This window comes from Taudactylus pleione, unplaced genomic scaffold (genome assembly GCF_031769625.1).
Source record: "Taudactylus pleione unplaced genomic scaffold, aTauple2 ptg000977l, whole genome shotgun sequence".
NCBI lineage: Eukaryota > Metazoa > Chordata > Amphibia > Anura > Myobatrachidae > Taudactylus > Taudactylus pleione.
The window spans coordinates 3,952,458-3,963,824 of record NW_028285378.1 but is presented as its reverse complement, the minus strand read 5'-3'; the positions used below and the strand labels follow the sequence as shown (position 1 = coordinate 3,963,824).

Genomic DNA, 11,367 nt, shown 5'->3' with positions numbered 1-11,367 from the left:
TGCTGATTATAGGCATTTCAATGTAGAATGGAGTGCACAGCTCTTTTAAGTGTTTTTAACACATTTTTATGATTCTTAATACAGCTAGGAATTCACAAACATATAATAAATTAATTTCTCTGACATGAAAGTCAGTCTAAAAATGTACTAAATAAAGGTGGATGTGGCCAAATGACTGTCCCACTTAAAAACAAAATGTGAATAGTTTAATTTATATCCTAAATGAACAAATTTTTTGAGTGTAAGCTCTTATTTTAACATTATATGTGCGGTGTTGTACTTTCAAAAAAGTAGGTAAGTGATTCACATAAATTGAATATTGGTAACAATAAAAAGTAAATAGCCATTGTTTTTGCATTGCAGTATATCAAAGAAAAGATCCATCTAAAAAAAGGTAGCTAGGGGGTGTGTTTTATACAGACTCTGGTATGGAAGAAGGTGTTCCTTCTTTTCTTTCCTCCATATTGAAAGCAGTATGGTAATACTGAAACATGTATTTGTTATTGTTTGTACAGAACTAAAGAGTTCCTGTTCGATTATACTTTCTGATGCTCCTATTATATAGTGTGTCTTCTAACAGGTTATGGGCCCAGCACTGCAGAAAGAAAAGTCATAAAAGTCAGAACCTGAGTGAAAGAAAAGAAAGAGCCCAGAGCAATGGCAAACGTAGTAGCTTCTAGTAGCAGCTAGCTGGGAACTGCAACCAAGATGATCTGCTAACCGCAGTTCCTAACATGTAAAGATTAGTCTCCTTATGTACTGGATATTGTATTATTCTACAGTATTATGGACCCTATAAATGGTCTATATCAGTGCACCCCTAACAGTTCATGTTTTCCAGATCTTCTAGTTGGTTCACAAGAATATTCTTTACTGGCTGACACATTCTAAAAGATCAACAGGTACTGTAGTGCTAATTATTTTATTTGTGACACTAAGGGGATCATAACAAACATGCAACTTTAGTATTATATGCTATTTCTATTGTGGTCATCATGGTGTGGGCTAGAGGGGGGAAGTTTCCAGGCAACCATAAACCCCCCTGTACAGAGGAAATGGCTGCTGCTACCATTGCTTCAAACAAATTTAGAGTGATCAGTTTGACTAACCAGAACTATTGTTAGAAACAGAGGGTTAGTCAGGCAGATTTAGGTTGTACTCTTGGCAAGTAGCGGTCTGTGGCCGAAAACAAGATACAATCTTTGGGCTGTGTGACAGCCTTGAGGACTGGCTAGTTGAGGCAGCTTTGAGGGTTGGTGTGTCTTGGCTTGTTGCGGCCTGTGGGCCGAGGACAAGATGCAGCCTTTGGGCTCCGTGGCAGCCTTGAGGGCTGGTATGTCTTGGCTTGTTGCGGCCTGTGGTCTGAGAACAAAATGCAGTCTTTGGGCTGTGTGACAGCCTTGAGGGCTAGCTTGTTGTTGCAGCCTAAGGGCCTAGGACAAGATGCAGACTTTGGGCTGTGTGGAAGCCTTGAGGGCTGGTCTGTCTTAGCTTGTTGTGGCCTGTGGGCCGAGGACAAGATGCAGCCTTTTGGCTGTGTGGCAGCCTTGAGGGCTGGTATGTCTTGGCTTGTTTGCGGCCTGTGGGCCGAGGACAAGGTGCAGCCTTTGGGCTGTGTGGCAGCTTTGAGGGCTGGAAAGTCTCTGGTGATGATGCACCTGGTTGCGCACTATGACACTGAGACACGAACCATTGTCGCCAGTTTGACACTGGCATTGGTATGCTGGATAGCACACTTTGGATGCTGAGGTGCGGCCAAGTTGACACAGGCACTGGTATGCTGGGTTGCATACTCGGTGGTGAGTGCACTCTGTGCCGCTGGGATGACACTAGTGGCTGAGGGCAGAGATGCACCCCATGCTGCCTAGATGACACAAGCAGCAAACAGAAGATGTAATGTGGGCCGTGCCGCCTGGATGGAACAAACAGCAGAGAATTGACATGGCAAACTGGAATCTGGAACTCGACTGAACAAACAGTAGACTGGCCACAACCGGAAACATGTGAAAATGCTATCACCGGCATCGGTGCAATGTCCACAGCAGCAGGATATGGACTCAGGAGCCAATCTGGATCAGCCCCAGAATGATACACAGGAGGTAGGCAGAGTCTCAATGAATGCTGGCCCAGCATTCACCTCGCACAGGATTAGCAGTGTAGTGGCTTGTGACAGTACCCCACCTAGACCCAGGTTTGTCAGGAAAGTTCTAAAAAAAAATTTCCTCAGGGTAGGAGCATGCAACAATCTTTCCAGAATCCAGGAACGTTCCTCTGGTTCATACCCTTTCCAGTGCACAAGGACTGGAGACAGCCTCTGGAAATTCTGGAGTCCAAGATTCTTTCCACAACAAATTACTGGCATCCCTGAACAAGAACTGGTGGAGGTCTGACTGAATATTTGGGAGAAAATCTGGTGGAGAGGAAAACCGGTTTCAGTAGAGAACAATGGAAGGTGGTGTTATTAATCCTGAGAGACCGGGGTAATTTTAGTCGGAAAGCCACAGGATTCACTTGAGAAATTATTCTGAATGGCCCGATGAACTTGGCTCCTAACTTCTTCGATCTCTGGTGCAAGTTGATGTTCTTGACGGACAGTCAAACCAAGCCCCCCACTTTGAGACTGCAAGGTTTGTGATGTCTCTCCACCCAGACCTTGGAGAAGAGACTGATGAACTCTCTTTCAGACCCACCTTAACCTGGAGACCAACGAAGAAGAAGGAGTTGAGGTTGATGAAGTCTCAAAGGAATTGCTCCTGGGATGAATCCCAAAATTGCAGAAAAACAGAGATACTGAGGAAGTGGAATGGCAGGAGTTGTTGTAGGTGAATTCAGTGAATGGCAAAAGAGATACCCAGTTGTTCTGACATTTGGCAATGAAGCACTGAAGATACTGCTCCATAGATTGATTGGCCCGCTCCATCTGCCCATTAGTCTGTGGATGATACCTCGATGACAGGCTGACATTGATGCCCAGATCAGCACAAAAGCAGCTCCAGAATCTAGCAACAAATTGGGTACCACGGCCTGAAACGATGTCTAAGGGAAACCCATGTGGTCTAAAAATATGCAGAACAAAAAGAACCACCAGTTCTTTGGCTGAGGGTAATTTGCAGAGAGGAACGAAATGTACCATCTTGGAGAATCTGTCGACAATGGTCCAGACGACTGTATAGCAGGAAGAAGATGGAAGATCCACCACAAAGTCCATTGCGATATGTGTCCATGGTTTGATAGGAGTTGGTATTGGACACAACAGACCAGCAGGAGAGGTACGGAGAGTCTTGCTTCTAGAACAGACATCACAAGCTGCCACAAACTCATGAACATCTCAGGACATGGACAGCCACCAGACAGAGTGGGAAAGAAGTTCAAGAGTCTTGGCAATACCTGGATGACCACAGCCTTGAACGAGTGGAAATCCTTAAGAACTGCCTTGTGAGATCTTTCCAAAAACTAATCCTCGGGGCATTTCTGGAGGAGTTTCAGACTGACACTGTCTAAGAGAGTCTGCCAAGGTTCTTGTCAAGGCCAAATGAATCTAAGCAGATGGGATGAAGGCCTCCTCTCTATCAGTAGGACAATGGTCAACAGACAAACTATGAGAAAGGGCATTTGCTTTCACATTATTAGACCCAGGCCGAAAAGAGATGGTAAAATTGAAGCGGGTGAAGAACAAGGCCCATCACGCTTGTCTGGCATTCACTCTTTTGGCAGACTCAATATAAGCCAGATTTTTATGATCTGTCAATACAGACAACATATGGTTAGCCCCCTCTAAGCAGTGTTGCCAATCCTTAAATGCCAACTTGATGGCCAGAAGCTCTTGGTTGCTCACATCCTAATTTCTCTCTGCTGACTGAAATTTCCGAGAGAAAAAGGCACAAGGATGCAATTTATTGTCCTCCAAATCCCTCTGGGAAAGAATGGCCCCTACTCCAACCTCAGAAACGTCTACTTCCACCACAAAAGGCAGGTCGGGATGGGATGTTGGAGAACAGGAGCAGACACAAAGGCCATCTTGAGATGATTGAATGCCTGCACAGCTTTGGGAGGCCAATTACAGACATCCGCCTTTTTCTTGGTCAAGTCCGCGATAGGAGAGACGATTCTGAAGAAGGACTTTATGAATTGGTGGTAATAGTTTGAGAATCCAAGAACCACTGAATGGCCTTTAGAGACATGGGTAGTTCCCAATCTAGGACAGCCTTCACCTTACTTGGGTCCATGGAGAATCCCTGAGAGAAGATTATGTAACCCAAGAAGGAGATCGCTTCTACCTTGAATTCGCACTTTTCCAACTTGGCATACAAATTATTATCCAGGAGTCTTCGCAGTACCAGTCTCATGTGTTGTTGATGTTGTTCCATGGACTTGGAAAAGATGAGGATGTCATCCAATTAAACAACAATGAAGACCCCCAGGAAATCTCTCAAGATCTCATTAATAAGTCCTGGAAGATGGCTGAAAGTCCTGGAAGATAGCTGGGGTATTGGACAGACCGAAGGGCATAACTAAATACTCGAAATGCCCAGAGAGGGTGTTGAATGCGTTCTTCCATTCATCTCCTTCGTGGATGCGAATGAGGTTGTAGGCTCCGCGCAAGTCAACTTTAGAAAAGATAGATACCTCTCGTAATTGGTCGAACAGGACAGAGATCAATGGCAAAGGATAGGCATTTTTCATGGTCATTGTATTTAGTCCTCGAAAGTCGATGCAGGCCCGGAGAGGTCCATCTTTTTTCTGGACAAAAAGGAATCCGGCACCTACCGGGGACTTGGATGGCTGAATTAATCCTTTCTCAAGAGCATCCTGGATGTATTCTTGCATAGGCTTATTTTCAGGAACAGACAAGGTGTATAGCCTACCTTTGGGAAGTCTGGCATCAGGTAACAGATCAATGGCACAATCGAAGGGTCAATGAGTTGGTAAAACATCGGCTTACATTTTAGAGAAGACTTCCGCAAGATCATGATATGGGGCCGGAATCGTTGGAGTTTCTGCTGAAACAACTGTTGCAAGATGAACTGGACAAGACGAACAATGAACGAAACAGGAAGAATCCCACTGAAGAATCTCTTCAGTCTGCCACTGGATGACTGGATTGTGCTTCTTTAGCCATGGTAAACCCAGTACAATGGGAGCCATCGGGCACTGGAGGAGAAGAAAAGAAAGCACTTCTTGATGAACAGCACCAACGGTCAACTGTGTAGGTGGTGTCCGGAAGGAAATGGGAACTGAAGAAAGTATCCTGCCATCGAGGCCAACAACTGTGACTGGGTTACCCAAAGGTACAGGAGAAAGTCCTAAGGTCTTGTAGAATGCCTAGTCTATAAAATTCTCTGTGGCTCCACTATCAATAAAGGCAGAAACTGAGACCTGGCCCTACAAAGACTTGAGCAAAGTGGTGAAAAAGACTTAATTTTTTGGAGAGATGGATGCAAGGCCTAGGTGCAACTCTCCACAACCATCCAGACCTTGGCTTTTCCCGACTTGCCGGGACAAAGTTTGGCCAAATGTCCTTTACCTCCACAATACATGCACAGTCCCAGTGTGCGTCTCCTTTGTTTTTCTTCTGCAGGAAGATGGAAAGCTCCCAATTGCATAGGTTTTTCCTGTTCTGCAGAAGGGACCCAAAGAGGGGAACGAGGAGCTTGAGATGGCAGATTCTTCCCCAACCTGCGCTCCCAGAGATGTCGGTCAATACGGATTGTCAAACTTATAAGGTCATCCAGTGTGTCTGCAGAGGGATGTTGCACCAGGATGTCCTTGACCTGATCCGATAGCCCCCATTGGAACTGACTCCACAGAACAGGATCATTCTATCCAGAGTCCACGGCCCACTTCTGGAATTCAGTACAGTAATCCTCCACTGCCTGGTTCTCCTGTTTCAGGGACCGAAGGCTAGCCTCTGCCATGGCTGCCTTGTTTGGGTTATCATAGAGTAACCCTAGAGCTGGGAAAAAGGAATCCATGGTCTGAAGAGCCTTTGAAGTGGAGGGGAGACTGAATGCCCATGTCTGCGGGTCCCCTTGCAGGAGCGAAATCATAATCCCAACTTGCTGGACCTCGGAACCTGAGGACCAAGGCCTGAGCCTAAAGTAAAGTTTGCAACTTTCTTTAAAATTTACAAAGTACTTGCGACTCCCCAAAAAATGGTTGGGCAGATTAAGTTTGGGCTTGTGAACCATAGGATGGGTGAGTGCAGCCCGCATCTCCTCAACCTTAATAGAAAGTTCCTGTACTTTCTGGGTAAGCACCTGAATCTGAACTGCCAGAATTTGTGTCATATTCTGTCTGGTGTTCCATGACTAATCCCCTATAATTTTTTTATGGCAAGTGATAATGTTAGTCAGGCAGATTTAAGTTGTGGCCGGAAACAAGATGCAGACTTTGGGCTGTGTGAGAGCCTTGAGGGCTGGCTAGTTGAGGCAGCCTTGAGGCTGGTATGTCTTGGCTTGTTGCGGCCTGTGGGCCAAGGACAAGATGCAGCCTTTGGGCTGTGTGGCAGCCTTGAGGGCTGGTATGTAATGACTAGTTGCGGCCTGTGGGCCGAGAACAAGATGCAGCCTTTGGGCTGTGTGACAATTTTGAAGGTTGGCTAGTTGTGGCAGCCTTGAGGGCTGGTATGTCTTGGCTTGTTGCGGCCTGTGGGCCGAGGACAAGATGCAGCCTTTGGGCTGTGTGGCAGCCTTGAGGGCTGAAAAGTCTCTGGTGATGATATGCATGATTGCGCACCTTGGACGCTGAGGTGCGGCCAATGTCTCTGGGTTCACACTGGTGTTTGTAACTGGATTATGCACCTTGGATGCTGAGGTGCAGCCAATGTCGCCGGGTTGTCACAGGCGCTGGTATGCTGGGTTGCATACTCAGTAGTGAGTGCACTCTGTGCCACTGGGATGACACTAGCAGCTGAGGGCAGAGATGCACCCCATGCCACCTAGATGACACTAGCAGCAAACAGCAGATGTAATGCGGACCATGCTGCCTGGATGGAACAAACAGCAGAGAATTGACTCAGCAAACTGAAATCTGGAACTTGACTGAATAAACAGGAGACTGGCCACAACCAGAAACATGTGAAAACATTATCACCGGCATTGAAGCAATGTTCACAGCAGCAGGATATGGACTCAGGAGCCAATCCAAATCAGCCCCAGACTGACAGACAGGAGGTAGACAAAGTCTGGCCCGGCGTTCGCCTCACACAAGATTAACAGTGCGGTGGCTTGTGACAACTATCAACATGGTAATGCAAAGTAAAGATGCTGCTTTTAAATAAAGGAATGTGGAAAAGTTTACAAGAGGCTAAGCCTGACTCAGTTACAGAGGAATAGACTGAGAAAGACCAGAAAGTCCAGAGTACAATATATTTCTGTGTAAATGTTGATCACATTGTGTATATATGTAACAGTGACACATGAAGATTTATATAAATTGTACACTAGAAATGGTAGAATGTCTATGCTGCATAGAAAAGAGAAATAAAGGACTGTCGTATAGCAGACCCTGCCCCTCAGTGGTCTCCCACACAGCTATGAGACACTTGATGCCAGACTAGATGATGAACTGACATTAGAGTTTGTTAAAGGCAAACTAGTGAATAAATTCAACTACAAGATAAGCATGCTAGAACATTGAGAGTTCGGGACAATATTATTAGAAGCACTAGTTAAAGACCAGAAACACATGAATGTTTTGTATGCAAGATACCTAATCACTTAAAGTGAGATTGCAGAGTCTGTAAAGGCAGAATGAATCAGCTAAAGAAACTACATGCAAAGCAAAAATAACCCAGAATAAATCAGCTAATGAAACAAGATGCAAAGCTTTCAATGCAACATAGTTACAGTGATAATTGCTTGAAGTATTGACTCAGGAGCTACAAGTCATCTGACAAATGTTAAAACTTTTATTACTCAGACCAAAGTCTACGACCACACGGCCGCCTCGATGTTTGTCTAGTGCGCCTGCGCACGAGGGAGCCGGCTCCTTCGTGCGCATGCCTGAGACCCGCTACGACTGACAGCGATGGTCGTAGCGGGTCTCTTTCCAAAGTGGGTGAGCTGTCGATGTTGATTGACAGCTCACCCCATTTGGAAGGCGGGCCGGGGTGTGGCAGCCCAAATAGAGGCCCATGGGAACGCCTGCCATTTGGGGGAGGCCCCACTGACATCACTAGTGATGTCAGTGGAGAGCTTCCAGCTCTGACAGAGCCAAAAGCTCTCCGGGGCTTATGACAAGTGAGACCCTACCCTAGGGTCTCGTCGTAAGCCCCAATGGTCGCAATGGTCATCACCCTAGCAGTCGTTAGAGCTGTGGGTGTTAATCCACAGCCTAACACCTGAAACAGATGCGGCCGGTCAGGATGCAAGCGGCCGCCCAGTTTCTGAGCGACCGCTTGCATCCTCCGACCGCCTCTGAATGAGGGCCAGAATCCTGGAAAGAGATGCAGAAGCTGCCTACCCGTAAAAAAAATTACAAACGGATTAAAACTGCTGATAATGAGATAGGATCTCTCAAACAACCCCAGACATGAGATATTACAGAGTAATCTCCAGGAAAACATGCAATTGGATGTAAATGGGTTATTAAAACCAAATGTGACTCTAAAAGTAAAGTTTACAGATTTAAAACAAGATTATGGTGAAGATTATGATGCAACTATTGCACCAGTTGCTGAACAGAGTGCTTATACACAGTCACGTCACATTATTATGACCACCAGCTAATAGCCAGAGTAACCAGTGTGTACAGCATAGACAGCAGCTAAACAGATTGCAATAAGGTGCTGGGAGGTTGGCACAGGTATCTGGAGCCATGGTGACTGCAGTGCATCCTACAGCTGCTGGGGGATCATGGTAGAGTATCCATAGAGCTAACATAATGATCGAGGTGCTCCCACAGATGCTCAGTTGGGTTCAAGTCCAGGAAATTGGGGGGCCAGGGAAGTACTTGAAAGTCTTGGTCATACTCATTTATGGTTTTTACACTAATATAAATTTGTTTATATATATGTTTTATTACACTTGGTTTCTTATATATACAGAAATATGTTGCACATATATTTCATGAGATGTGTACTCCGGTCTTACTGGTGGTCTGTAGTTTTCATTTTTGACCACAAGATGGTGATATTAACTTTTGTATATTTATATATTTTTAAACTCTGTATTTTCATTGTCATTTACTTGGTATCAGCACAGTAATTTATCGTCATTGTTTTCTATTCTTCTTGTTTGTTGATTTAAAATGCATTTGCACTTTTGTTTGTAGAGTCCCCCAGGCAACCAGCTGGGTGCTGGATGACGTCACTTCCATGTCACGGACGCCGCAGCTGGAAGTGTGCAGTCAGAAGCGCCGGTGGAAAGCAGGGGGTGACAACATGATGGGTACTTGAGTAAGATATTTAAATCATGATTTGTATGTATTTGATATTATGTGTGTTCCTGAAGAAGGGGTCCCAGAACCCCGAAACGTTGATTAAAGACATGACTGTGTTCACCTGTTTGGGAGTCTCCGGAGTGCCGCTTTTGTACTTTTTTGTATGTATGACAGGAGTGATCTCCATACTGAAGGCACCTGGAGCAAGATATTGACCCGCTGTGGTCTGCAGAGTGCCGGGCTACTATTGTGATATATATATATATATATATACATGCAATGAACAGCGGCACTCACAGGACCTGCAAAGAAGACTCCAGACTCCCAAGGTCAAGTTCAACGTTTCAGTCAAACGACTTTTATCAAGAACCATAGAACAATGAAAAGGTACATACCTATATACCAGCATACATCCCATAGTGACAAAACGTGTAACCTGCCCAGCGACTCCCGCCAGATGAAATGACATCATAAAAGCGGGACCCGCCTCCTCTTGATGATGCGGCCATCAGACGCATTGTTGCCATAGTGACGCTCCACAACAACGGAGCTCACTACGTGCAGGCGTCAGGCCGATCATGTGACCAGCCCCGCAACTGACCAGTAAGGTCCGTTTACTGTGTGTCAGACGGGGGTGGTAACAGAGAACATAGCGCATGCAGTAAACGGTAACTAAGGAAACCAATGTAAACAGCGCTGCGAACAAAAACAGCACAATTAAATGTAATGAAATAAACAAACTGCACGCTCACCTATAAGTTGAAGCGGGTACCTGGGCAGGCTATAAACATATGTGAAAAACGAAGTGGTGTTAACATGACAATAGGTGCTCATGAACAATAGAGGTGACAATAAAAATATGAAATAGTGAACATAGTAATCACAATAAAGCGGCCATAAACCTGTGCACACATAATTACATATACATAAACTGAAAAAAAACTATAAACTCTGGAAACACCGGGTAAGGATGACAAAGAGATCTGAAATCCATGTACTGTGGAAAGTAATCTACTGACTAAGTAAATCTAGGTGGGTTATGCTTATGCAAAACATAAGGCTCAACAAGTCTAAATGCAAAAAACAAAGAGGAGTTAGAAGTGACCGCTGAAAACATGAGTTCATCGAATGAACACCATGTTAAAAATGCTTACAATATACATTGTGGATCTCCCAATGTCAAGGTTTTACTAATATGCCCCTAATAAGATATCAAGGAGCAATAGTGAATCAAAATACTTCAGGTCTTATGAAAAGAATGAATGTCCGTACCACACCAGTGGTAGCTAATCAACCTGTGAAGAGAATATATAATTAATCCCTCCAAACAAAATAATCAAGTAAAGGAATCTGTATTCGATATGAAAAAGGAGAAAAAGACAGAAAAAAGAACAACCTGAGTAAAGAGACAGAAAATATACAATGGATGGAACAGATGTGAGACGACTAAGGATCTCAGTATGTTACAGCACCAGGTATTCCATGGAGGTCTCCCATCCAAGTACTAATCTGGCCTACACTGCTTAGCTTCCAAGATCTGACGGTATAAGGCGTATCCAGTGTAGTATGACTGTATCAAAAATGTATACAATCCAAATTATTAAGTCATTGATCACTCTGAACCTACCACCTCAGATCATAGGGAAATGAGAAAAGAACAAACCAGAAGATGAATAAACAAAGAAAAGAGTGAGGAATTGTAAAAAACCAAAACAGATTGTAAGACCATCAAAGAAAGAACATGGGATAATGGGTAATAAATGCCCAGTAAGTAGTTGCAGGGTCAATAGACTCTGACAAATAATGAATGTGGTCTCATTTTCAAAAGAAACATGAGAAATAAAATTGTTCATTGAGTCCATGAGGAGATACAGTGTTCATCTTATGGATCCAAAATACCTCTCGTTGTAGAAGTTTCTTTTCACGGTCACCTCCCCTTTTGTTGGGTGGAATATGGTCGATGAATTTGTATACCAAACTCGATAA

At 44.5% G+C, this 11,367-nt stretch overlaps 1 pseudogene; it reads right to left on the bottom strand.

Annotated features, from left to right (window-relative positions):
- Window positions 1-10,841: 10,841 nt before the first annotated feature.
- Window positions 10,842-10,959, bottom strand: LOC148454585 (5S ribosomal RNA; annotated as a pseudogene).
- Window positions 10,960-11,367: the final 408 nt, after the last annotated feature.